This window comes from Balaenoptera borealis (assembly GCF_965194805.1).
Source record: "Balaenoptera borealis genome assembly, chromosome: 8".
Classification (NCBI taxonomy): domain Eukaryota; kingdom Metazoa; phylum Chordata; class Mammalia; order Artiodactyla; family Balaenopteridae; genus Balaenoptera; species Balaenoptera borealis.
The window spans coordinates 96,798,400-96,811,382 of record NC_138865.1 but is presented as its reverse complement, the minus strand read 5'-3'; the positions used below and the strand labels follow the sequence as shown (position 1 = coordinate 96,811,382).

The 12,983-nt window shown below is 47.2% G+C and overlaps 1 long non-coding RNA gene across 1 annotated transcript in view; it reads left to right on the top strand.

Moving 5' to 3' along the window:
- The window catches only part of LOC309634294, a 235,981-nt gene that overhangs the window by 192,464 nt on the left and 30,534 nt on the right, over positions 1-12,983 (top strand). Inside the window, exon 4 of the long non-coding RNA XR_014247939.1 lies at positions 10,869-10,938. This is a non-coding gene — a long non-coding RNA (uncharacterized lncRNA). The remainder of the gene's footprint in view (positions 1-10,868; positions 10,939-12,983) is intronic.

Below are 12,983 nucleotides of genomic sequence, written 5' to 3'. Positions count from 1 at the left end.
GTGTGCGGGAGACCGCGAGTGGGATCTGGGTTTGATTGTGGATCTGCCCCTCGCCGTCTGTGTGACTGGGACTGCTTCTGTTCTGGCCTTCTCATCTGGAGGACAGGGAGCTAATCACCCCCTCAGGGTTACTGTGGGGTCCTGGTGAGAAGACGCCCCAAATGTGTTTGTCTTGTTCAAAGCCCTCATGGTTGCTAATATTAACGTTGCTGTTATCTGCATGACCTTGGGCATATGTCCCAACCTTTCTGGACTCTTATTTCCTCATTTGTAAAGCAGGAGTAGTAGTTTCTTACTCAGCAGGTGTTGAAGGACCGGTGTGATTGTGCCTAGAGAATTCCAGGTAGGTGCTCAGCGAATATTCATTTTGCGCCTTATTTCATGCAGGACGTTGCACTCAGAGGAGGCCACTGGTGAGGAGGGCTGTCTTCAGGGGCAGCGCAGGTCTCCCCTCTGCTCCCTCAGGCACTCACGGGGTCTGTGATCATGGAGGGTCCTGAGATTTCCGCAACCATCCCCTCCCCCAGCAGCCTCAAAGTGGGACTGGTGGTTCTGGTCTCAGCGGCAGCAGTGGTCAGTGCTGGGAGATCTGGGGGCCCGTCACCACCTAGCAGCCATCCCAGTCTTAGCCCTCCAAAGGACTGGGGCTGCTGGTACCGCCTTCTGAATACAGGGTAACCTCTGGTTTCATGAGAGACAGATCATCCAGGGACAGGGTCCTCCGCATGTCCCTCGGGAAATCAGGAGAGGCTGAGGGTTGAGATGTTCACACCGGCAGGAAAGAATCGGTCAAATGCCCAAGATCTGCCTTCTGGCTTTTGCCCAGCCGGGCCCTCAGAGCCACGTGGAAGGTGGACAGCTTTGCAGCTCCCTCCAGCCGGGCGCATCTGGGGGAGACGAAGGGGGCAGAGGGGGGGATGGACAGCAGGATGGTGCAGGGCCTGCTTTCTGTTTTCTGCTGCTCTGACTACACAGTCACCTGGCCACCATTCCTGTCCATATCACGCTGTTCTGTTTAGGGCTGAAGTCGGCGGGATGGGCCCCTTTGGAATCTGAGTCACGGATGAGAAACTACGACAGTGAGCAGTATCCGCTCGGCACTTTACAGTTTACAGAGCACTTTCCCTCAGGTTGGATCGTTCGATTCTGATGGCCACACAGGGCAGGAAACCCAGCAGGGGTGACCATCCCCACTTTACAGACAGGAAAACAGCAGCTTTGAGAGACCTATCTGCACCTGTGTGTCAGGGTCTGGATTCTAGTCTAAGAACATCTGGCTTCAAAGCCAGTGCTTTTTCCACTAGTCCAGAAGTTGCTTTACACATGGTAGCCCTGGACTGAGACACAGAGAGCTGGCTCCTTGTCACGACGTGGCCGCAGCTTTGCTCTGTGGCCTGAGACAAGTCACTTATCTGCTCTGGGCTTGAGTCAGAGACTCTGACAAACACAGAGCTTGGAGTGAAAAGCCCAGATGATCCCTTCCAACTGGACCAACTGGCTGTCTTAGTGCTGGATGTGCTCCAAGCCACCAGGTGTGCCAGGGTTAACCTTGGAAGGGTTAGTTACAGCCCTGGACCCTAGCCTCTACCCAGCATCCTAGGGAAGTATATGTGGCCATAGAGCCCTTTACTGCTCCTGGAAAACCATGATGAACCATCCTTGAAAAGCCTGATTTAGGTGGGAAATCCACAGACATCAGTGCTCACCAGCAGGGCAGCGCCATCCTCGTCCCCAGTTCCCTGCCTCTGGGCCCAACTGCTTCCCTATAGGCATTACTCCCTGGGGCCTCTCTGCCCATCCTGGATCCTTCTTCTGTAGCATCTACTGAAGGTTTTAGGCTGAATAGATCGCCCTTGTTCCTTTGATTTGCTGTGAGTCCCCAGGGACTGTACCAAAGTGGGAACACAGTAACATTTGTGGAATGAATCGGAAACAGAATTCTTCATCTCCCTGTGGCTTTTATGTCCACCAGGGCTCTGCTGAGTGGGGTCTTCACTTCCCAGAGGGACCAGTTCTTTTCCTCCTGGGCATCATTTTTCCCTTGAGAGACTGACTTTGGTTTCTGCAGTTTACAATCACAGAAAATCCAAAAGAATTTTTTTTTCTTTTTTTTTAAGAGAAGAAAAAAACCCCTTCTCTCCTAGAGGTCAACTATGTCAGGCTCTTGGCTGAGTGGATAGACAGAGCGGGGCTCAGCCTAACTTCCTCTGCACTCAGGGAGAGCACATCTGACTTTCTGGAGGCCCGGGTGGTCTTTCCAGCTCTGCCAAGCAGAAGGAAAACCTGACTTTCCCCAGGGTCCGTACCTTGGGCTTGAGACCACTTCTTCTAGTTTCTTTTGGTTCCTTTGACCTTTTGGCTCAAAATGCAGATTAAGGAGAGGGGCCTAAGGAACAAAGTCTCTCTAGCTGCCGCATGGACTACTCTGGAATTAGGCCACTGCTGTCAATTTTATTTGGTGATCCCAGTTGGATCTCCAAGTTATACCTGTAATTTGTGCACTCCATGTATTACAGTCTGTCAGAGAAATCCTATAATTATTTTTTAAGTGACAGAGTTTTAAGGAATAGCTAAATAACTGGAGCTAAATTTAGAGCACTGTCTCTGTACAGTGGAACAAGGCAGGAGTCAGAGATACCATCAGTGGCTGGTAGGAGACTTTTATCACTATCCGAAAGGTGGCAGCAAATATTACCTCAATTAACCTAACAAGAAGCCCGTCCTCCTCTGCCCGCCGGCCCAGGAGCCCTGGCACGCACCTTTTCCCTCCTCCGCCAGGATCCCGTGCCTTCCTTTCCAGCTGTCCCCGGCTCCATCTGCTGCTCCCGTCTGGGGCTGACGCCCAGGCCCCAGTCACCTCCTGCTTCCTCTCTGAGAGCCTCCAGCCCGGCATTCCAGAAGGAGCAGGGTCAGGAGTTCACGCCTCCAAGAAATCTCAGCACAGATCAATGCTTCACAGCGAGGCCAGAGGAAAAGCAAGGGCCTGTTTTCCCCACTGTGCAAACTCCATGGAAAACGAGATTTCCCACCAACCCCAAATGGAAGCTCTCAGGACAAACTGGGTACATACCTCCTCTGTCTGTTCGTCCACGCTTTTATTTTGTGAGAATCCGTTCTGCGCTGGATGTTCGTGAATGACTTTAGTTGCATGAACAGATTGACTAAATATTTATTTAGCTTTTACTATGTGTTACATACCCTGCTAGGTTCTGGGTTTCCAGCTGTGAACAGAGCAGCATGCCCTGCCTTCACGTAGCTCACGTTCTGATGGGGGTAAGACAATCAACAGGGTATGTGCTTGGGTAGATGGTGGTTAAGTGCTAAGGAGAAAGATAAAGCGGGATAAAAGAGGTAAGGAGGGACAGGGGGCTGTGACAGCTTTAGACAGGGCAGCCAGCGACGACCTCGCTGAGAAAGCCATGTGTGGGCAGACGACCTCGCTGAGAAAGCCATGTGTGGGCAGACGACCTCGCTGAGAAAGCCATGTGTGGGCAGGCACCTGAGGGAGGAGAAGGAGCAGCCCTGAGGCTGAAACACCCTGCGCTGGGAAATGTTAAGAGGGCTTTTGGAGACATGGAAGGAACCTTATGGGTCAGGAGGTATTGGAGAAGAGAAACGTCTCCCTTCTCAGAAAAATACTTACTATTAAAGTCGTAGTCGTTTAGGCCAGGGATCAGCAAACGAGGTGGTTTTGTACAGTCTGTGAGCTGGGAATGGTTTTTATGTGGTTGGGAAAAAAATCCAAAGAAGAACATTTTGTGACACATTGAAAACCATATGAAATTCAAATTCTGGAGTCCATAAATCACGTCTTATTGGAACATAGCCATGTCTATTCATGTATGTACTGTCTGTGGCTGCTTTTGCATACAGTGGCAGGGCTGAATAGTTGTGACAAAGAATGTATGGCCCAGCAAGTCCAAAATATTGTCTGCCTGGACATTCACCAAGTTCTGGTTTAGGCAGTACGGGAGAGTGGTTAAACCCTGGCTGTGGTGTCAGGAGCCCCTGATTCCAGGCTTGCGGTCACCACTGGGTTGTTGTGTAACCTTGGGCACTTGGAAACGATTTTTTCATTTCTAAAATGGGGACAAAAGTACCACCCTCTTGGTATAGTTGTGAGAATTAAATGAAATAAAGAATATGAAGTCTATAGCAAGTGCTGAATATTCATAGCCCTTATAATGATTACATAGTAAAATGTGAAGGTAGGATAGAAGGATATTATAGACTGAATGTTTGTGTCCCCCCAAATTCATATGCTGAAGCCCTAGCCACCACACCCCCCCAAGTGTGATGGTATTTATAGGTGGGCCCTTTGGGAGGTAATTAGGATTAAATGAGGTGGTAAGGGTGGGGCCCTCATGGTGGGATTAGTGCCCTTATAAGAAGAGATCCCAGAGAGCTTGCTTTCTCCTCACCATATTTGGACACAGCAAAAAGGCAAGCCAGGAAGAGGGTTCTCACCAGAGCCTGACCATGTAGGCACCTTGACCTTGGATTTCCCAGCCTCCAGAACTGTGAGGATTAAATATCTGCTGCTTAAGCCTCCCAGTCTGTTGCATTATTTTATGGCAGCCTAAGCAGACTAAGGCAAGGGAGGAGCAGCCTCTTTACCTGGGGAGCCACAGAAGTGGTCACTGAAATCACTTTTCAAGGGGGAATCCAATTTCCCCAGGAAAGGAAGGTGGGAAAAGGCCTTCTTGGCAGAGGACATTTATATGCAAAGGCACTGATGGTAATGAACAAGGCGGGGTGTTTGGGGAACAGAGAAAATTTCTGACACAGCACAGACCTGTGATGGAGGTTGGAGAAAAGGGTAGGATCTGGGGGAGCTGAGGCTGGAGAAGCACATTTGTAAGGGACCTTATATCCCATCCTCGGGGTAGGCAGATTTGTTAGGTTTTGCCCATTTGATTTTTGAAGTATTCCTCTCTCTACCCCTGAAGTCATCTTGGAATAGGGGTGAAAAGCCAGCTAACAGGAATCCCTTCTTGTTCTTGCATGGCCACAGGTCAGTGGATAGTTCCTCAGCTCCTTCTCTGTGGCTGGCAGTCTGCTCATCTTGGGGTTAATCAGTGGTGAATAAGAAAGACAGCTCCTGACATCAGGGAGTAAGGAGGGTTCTGAGAAATAAGGATTTTTTTTTTTTTAAAGAAGAAGAAGGTATACAAGGTGCTAAGAAAAAGGTATAACTAGGTGTAACATGGTCAGTTAAGATTTTTTCCCCTAAGGACACTGGAAAGTTTTTGAAAGGCTTTAAACATGGTGGTGATGTTATCAGACTTGAGTTTTTAAAAGATGGCTCCGAAAAAAAAAAAAAAAAAAAAAAGATGGCTCCGCTCCTGTGGCCTGGAGGGAGCTCGTATAGAAGAGGCTGTTGTTGTATCTGCGGAAGAAATAGTGGAAGTTTAGGCCAAACAGTGGAAGTGACCATGGAAATGAGGGAGTGGCCCCAATGAGAGAAAAAGGAAGGAAGAATTCATTGGGCTTGGTGATTGGGTGTAAGCGCGAGGGAAATGGAGGCCACGTGGATGATGAGCAGAGATTTTGCTACTGCATGGATGGTGATGTCGTCTACTGAGATGGGGAATAGGAGAGGATACAGGGTTCGGGGTGAGGATACAGTGGACATCAGAAATTCAGTATCAGGGATGTTGAGTTGGAGATACCTATGGGATAATCCAAGCAAGGGTGGGGGCCATCTTGAGGTATTTGTCTAGCTGGTTCTGAAGTTCCTGAGAGACATGGGGGCTGGAGCTAGAAATCAGGGAGTCATTAATAAATGGGTGGTAATTTACACACTGTAGTGGCTGAGATCACTGAGAGATCTGTTTGCCCCTGTGCTGCCCCCCAGCTGGCGGGGTCGCACCTAGCCTCAGGATTAAATCCCATGTAATATGCTGCCTTTCGAAAACAAATACACACACACAAACAAACAGGCAAATGCTTCAATTCCTGATGACTCAAGTGGCATGTGTCTGGCCCTGATTGTGCAGACAGTTTTGCAGGAAGTTGCCAACACAATGAACCATCTGAAGCCTCTAATGAAGCAATTATAGTATGTGGAATGAACAATCCACCAACTGTAAACTCAGTAGTGAGAAGTTTATAGGGATCGAGGGTAAATAACAGGCTCCCTGCGGTTACGTCGAAGTAACCTGATCTCTCGTTGGAGATGAAATGTACATAATATGGGAACCTCTCCGGCCCCTCCCACAACACAACACGCAGAAAGAAAAAAGTTCCTGTAAAATACTACCCCCACCCTCTAATCAGTGCTGCTCTATCTCCACATTTCGGGAAGTTATGGTTAAAAAAGACCTCTTGAGGCTTCCCTGGTGGCGCAGTGGTTGAGAATCTGCCTGCCAATGCAGGGCACACGGGTTCGAGCCCTGGTCTGGGAAGATCCCACATGCCGCGGAGCAACTACGCCCGTGAGCCACAACTACTGAGCCTGCGCGTCTGGAGCCTGTGCTCCGCAACAAGAGAGGCCGCGACAGCGAGAGGCCCGCGCACCACGATGAAGAGTGGCCCCCGCTCGCCGCAACTAGAGAAAGCCCTCGCACAGAAACGAAGACCCAACACAGCCAAAATAAATAAATAAATAGCGTTCCCTTTAAAAAAAAAAAAAAGGTGGTAATTCCCTCCATTAAAAAAAAAAAAAAAAAAAAAAAAAAAGACCTCTTTACCCTGGTGGGATCTCTACAGGTAATACATTTCAATGCTCTGCCCTTCCCGTTGGATTCTTGAATCTAGAACACTTGTGCTAAGAGAGATGTCCAATCTCTGGCAACCATTGTAGTAGTATTATTTCCATTGCTCTATGGCGGCTCTGAATATGTATTACCTCTAATTCTCACAAGCCTGCAGAATAGATATTATTAAGATATAAATTTATAATGAGGAAGGAGACAGGAAGTTTAAATCATCTGTCCTAGGTTGCAGAGCTCAGCTGTGGAAGAGCTGGATCAACCAGCTGGTCTGTCTGAGACCAGAGGGCTTCCTCTTCCCCACAAACTGCCATCTTCCAGTCTGCGTCTGAACACCTTGGGTCACCTCCCCGCTGTTCAGCCCATTCTCTTGATCGCTGGTGTTAGAAGATTATTATTGAACTCTCCACCACTGTCCTAGGTTTACCTCTTAAAACACTCAAGTGAGTGACTTAGGATGTTTGGAGAGAGTCGTCATGCCCTTTCTCCCCTCCGGAGTAAACACCTCCAGCTTCTTCTGCCGTGTCCCACGTGGCTCGGAGGGGCGGCCACTACTGGCCGCCTTCCTGACAGCCATTCCTGCTCTTCCCCCGACTTCCTTGCCAGAAGCTCACCTCCCACGGCAGAAGCTGAGAGGGCCAGAAACTCACTCCCCCAAGAAGGAAACACTGAGGGTGGATTTTGGAGCTAAGGAATAAGGGAATTGGAGAGGCAGAGGGGTAAGTGTGGCAGAAAGGAAACACCTGGATTCCTATCCTGACTTCCATTAGCTGCAGGCAAATTATTTAAACTACATGAGGCCTCAGTTTCTTCAGCTCTAAAATGAGGATGACCATACCTATCACAGGGTGGTTTTGAAAACAGAATTGGGCCAAGCATATAGGCACTCAGCATAGAGCCGGACACAGAGATGTTACACAGTAAGTGGATGTCATTACTTTATTACTATTACTGAAGATGGGGCCGCTGTTCCTCACTGAGTTTTACTTTATTCAATGTAAGACATGGGGTTTACACATGAATTAGGCAAAGGGGCATTAGCATCTTAATGTTCGTGAATGTATTATATAATGCTGCCCCCCCCCAAAAAAAGCCAAGGATATAGGGTTAAATTTTTTTTAAGCACATTTCCATAGGGTGAGTGTGATGAGTAACGTGTATGAAGTTTTTGAAAAATCTGCTTTAATGAAGCATCAAAATTGGGATTCTTCAGATACGAATAGTTGGATACTCTTTAAAGCAGGGGTTCTTGTGCACGTTTAGAATCATCTGGACGGTGTGATGAAAATGCAATTGTATCAAATATCTCGACATTCCCAAGACAGGCCTTGTTCTTTCATGGTGTTGCATGTAACATTCTCTCTAGAGCACCCAGCCCTGCTTTAGGTGAGAAACCTCAGCTCAAATGTAGCTTTAACACAACAGCTTCTGTGATTCCTGTATTATTGGAACTCATTGAATTGTAAATGCCTGAAACCAAGAGCAAACTAGCTTAGACAAAAAGATTTATTGGCCAAAGTAGCTGGAAGTTCCAGGGATCTTTTAGCTTATATGCCATCACGGATTGTATATGAATGTATGTATATATCCCTCTCTTTCTCTCCCTCTCTCTCTAGAATTCTTTGTGTATCTATTATATCGTTTACTACATTATATTGTATTTTGTTTATGTGTCTGACACCCTCCCCACCTCCTATCCAAGACAGTGAATTTCCTGAGTTCAGGAAAAAAATGTCATCTCTTCCTTGGTGTCCCCAGGACCCAACCCAGGGCTTGGCCCCTTCATGGGAACTCAGTAATTATGGAATTAATAACCAAATGAAAGAGGATGTCTAAGAGAAGACAGGGCCAGAGTGAAGACGTAAACTTCATTTCTTCTGCCTTTGGAGGATCAAACATCAAATAGTATGGAGTGTATTGACCTAGAACCTCCCAGGATAGGCCAAAAATTGTTGAATTCTAATTCTTCCCAGAATTCCCTTTAACAAATGTAACCAAACACCTGGGAACCGGAGACCTGCCACCGCATCATCCATTTGATTTCAAGATAGAAACCCTAGACAGATTCCCTCGCCTGCAATTGTCCAGGCGGAGCACAGACAAGTTAATATCAACACTCATCTTGATGCCTACACTATCCCCAGAACCCAGAGAAAGGTATTCTTCCCTCTAATCCTCTGTGGCAGTACAGATGGCATTTACAACCCAATCTAGCACCTGGGAAATGTTTTTCACGCTACCAATTAAGACGCAGTTCCTCCATTGTGTCCATCACTTGCACCTGTAGGAGCTTCGCCAGGAGCATATTCCATCCGATCGCTCCCTTTGTCCACTGGGGCCTTTTGCTACAGATTCAAAAAGTGTTGCAAAGGAAGAAAGTGAGAGTTGCATCTGAGCTAGAAACTTCCTGGTACACTCACGGAGGCCCCAGCAAATTCTTTTATTTTTTTATCCAACTGACAATTACTATGAACGTACTATGTACCAGTAGACATCAGAGGAAAATAAAAGGTCTAATTAGACTCTACCTTGAGGAACTCATAGTCCAATGGGATAGATTAGTAAATCTAATTAAAATTCATTGTGAAAACACTTTAAGTAGATACGCTTTGAGATACTGATGAGCACAGAGAGGGAAAAGGCTCACTAATTTTGAGGAAGGGCCAAATTATAACCTCTGTTATAGAGAGGCCATGGGTGTCAGTCCATATTTATATACATGTAGTAACTGACATTTTTATAGTACAGTGTGGTTTTTCAAAGCATTTTCGCATATTTGTTTCATTTTATTCCCCTTCTTCCTTTATGTAGAAATTAGTCTTCCCTGTTTTCAGCTTAAGAAATTATGGCCTGGAGAGGCTAAGAGATTTGTTCAAAATGACCAAAAAAACAAGAGCAGAACTCAAAACTAGGTTTTCTGATTTAAGAGTTTATTTGGAACATATTCTGAGTTGCACAGGGTTCTCAACTGTGAGCAAAAGTTAGAAAACAACAAAAACACATCAAAAAGCCCCCCAAACCCCTCTGGCACCATACTGTAGCCAGGAATAGCATTACCCAAGCAGGCCCAGCACTGGCCTGGTGAAGGCACCAGTGTAGCCTTCCTTGGGCATTAAATACCACAGCTCGCATACCTGAAACCGCCCGCATGCCTGTGAGGTCTCTTGGACTGCTGCTCCGGATGCTTCTAGAAACTCAGTGTTGTTGTCCTGCCTGTTGACAGGTGGATTCTTGATGATGCCTGCTTCTTGGGTCCTTAACTTCTGGTGGAGTCTGAAGTTAGTGCACCAAAGGGCAGAGTCTCCATCAGGTCCTCTAAATGCAAGGTGGGCCCAGGAGGCAAGTGCCTGGCATTTTTCGTCTCTTTTGTGGGAGTTGGACTCAATTTTACAAGTTTGGCAATTCCCGAGTATGAGAAGGAGGTTTAGAAGCCAACACTTAGCAACACTTTATATTCCCTTCACCAGTACCTCTCAGTAGTGCTGGTTTCCTTCTTTAATAATTATAAAATAATAATAAATTCTGTCTGGCTCAGTTTCTAACTCCCCGAAGCCCTTTTGAACCCCGCATGAACAAGCAAAACCGCTCCTAGCCACCTCCTTCACCGGGTGGCTTGACCACGGCCTCACCATCACAACAGCTCACTTAATTATTGATCAAACCCATTCATTTAGGTGTGTGGTTAAACACTCTTCCCTGGACCACTGGCCAAGCCAGCTCTCAAGTTTAATCACTGAGAGCCAGTGACTTTCACTTCTGACCACTGATTGGGAAAGAAGGGAAAAGGTCCTTACTAATCTGTGAAATGCAGAATGTCTTCCTCTGCTGACAGGAAGCAGAGCTGGCTTCTCTGCGAAAAGGGGCCAGGCGTCAGGGCTGTAGCTCTTTTAGATCAGTGATGATCCTCAAAGTGTAGGCTCTTGGGCAAAAGCAGCAGCACCTGGAAACTTGTTTGATGGGGAAATTCTTGGGCCCCAGCCTGGAACTACTGATTGCGAAATTCTGGAGGGGGGGTGTGGCCATCTGTATTTTAACAAGCCTTCCAGGTGATGGTGAAGCGTGCTAAGCCTTGAGCAGCATGGCCGTAGATCCAGGAGCTGCTTCTGACATGGGCAGCAAGCTTCATGGACTCAACCGTCTTTCATTTTTCCTTAGTGGACCTGAATGGGACCTGAAGGAGCTTCATTTAAAGCAGTGAGTAAGCCTCTCCCAGATCATCTTCCAGGTAAGTCTGCTCTTAAAAAAAAAATCAGCTTCAAAGAAACCTGGGATGGCTGGGCACTTACTTCAACCACGTAATTAAAGACTAAACCTCACACGATTTCATATCCATTGTCTCATTCTGCCACATGACAGCCCTGGAAGGGAAGTTATGTTCAAGGCGAGGAAATAGGCTCAGGAAAGTTGATTTAATTGCCCAAGGTCACATATCTAGGGGGGCTGAGCTGGTGACCTCTAAACTATGCCAGGGCTATGGGAATGACTGGGGACAGTCCGGGAGAATTCTCCCACCACCAGTGTGTAATAGTCATATCACAAGTACCTCAACTAATCATCTCCCTCTGCTAAGGAAATGGGTCTCTTTGATTTGGTGAAATGCTCAAGAATCGTTCTTTCTTGAGCCTATCTTTATAAATACAGTTTCATACAAATCTCCCATCATCTCTATGGCTTTGTAACAAAAATGATCCAACAGATAAGCATGCAAGCTAGGCAGTCCATCCTAGGAGAGAAAAGCACAACGTATGAAAGGGGATCAAGCAGCTACCAAACCCAGCTTTGTCAGGTTTAGATGCAAATAGAACCATTAACCTTCACGAGTTCTTGTGAAACGAGAGGCTATTTTGCAGATACTCCTAAGCCTTCTCTTTACTTTTATCCCAAAGTTTCTGATCCCATCTCATTTTTGCTCCTTTCCTAACCTAGCTCGGATGCCATGGACATTCAAGCCCCTCATTTCCATCCCCAACCCCAGACATACACACCCCTCTCCTACCTGGGATAAATTCACTGTTCTTTTTCCTGTGTTCCTGCTCCGGAACCGCTGATTGCCCTGAACTATCGATGACTCCCAAATTAAAGTGCTTCGCCACGCTCTAGGTTAGCTTCATTTCACATCTATGCCGTCACCTGCAGCAGAACTCGCAATCCTCCCTGCCGAGGCTTCCACTGTCCTCCCTCCTCCTTCCTTGCTCTGTTCTAAAGCTTTGTGCCTCTCCTCTGGCCTCCACTCTCTCCAGATCCCACTCATCATCAACAGACGATCTTGTATCCTAGGTCACAGAAAATAAACAGCCACTAAGCAGGAACTTCTTCCACTCTCTTCCCCTCTGCTTCCTCACTGATCTGTATCTTTACCCATTGTTATGGACTGAATGTGTGTCTCCCCAAAAGTCATATGTTGAAACCCTAACCCACAGTGTCACTGTATTTGGAGATACGGCCTATAAGGAGTTGATTAAGGTTAAATGAGATCATAAGGGCAGGACTCTGCTCCGATAGGATTAGCGTCCTTATAAGAAGCGACATTACAGAACTTGTTCTCTCTCTGCACGCACACATTGAGGAAAGGCCATGTGAGGACATAGTGAGAAGTCAGCTGTCTGCAAGCCAGGAAGAAAGCTCTCACCAGCATTTTACTAGTGCCTTCTTTCCCTTAAGTCAGAACTGCATGGCAGGGTAAGAGCTCAGGGTCAGGGATGGGTTGGAAAGTTGTTGGGTGATCCAGGAATTAGCACAGAGGGGGTAAGGTGAATTGAATATTTGATAACCACCACAGAACTTAGTGGCTTAAAACAGAAAATGTTATATTGTTTCTCATACGTCTTCAAAATGGGCTGGGCTCAGCTGGACAGTTCTTCTACAGGTCTGACTGGAGGTCATTCATGTGGCACTTTTTAGTTGGCAGGGCAGTCGGTGGGGGGCTCAGCTGGGATGCTGGGATGCTGGGTTGACTGGGCCTCCTCCCTTTCCATATAATGTCAGGACCTCTCTCTCCACGTGGCTTTTCCATACGTTCTCTCCAGCAGTGTTGGCAGCCTTCTAACATGGGGGTCAGAGCTCCTAAGAGCACTAAGGTGGAAGCTGATAGGTCTTCTCAAGCCTTATGCCCCAAACTGGCACAACGTCACTTCCTCTGCAGTCTGTTGGTTGTGCGTGTCACAGGACCAGCCCAGATTCTAGGGGAGGGACTGAACAGAGTGTGCTCACTGAGGGCCACCACTGTAACAGAATAAACACGTTTCATTCGTCAACCTACACCATAGGTAA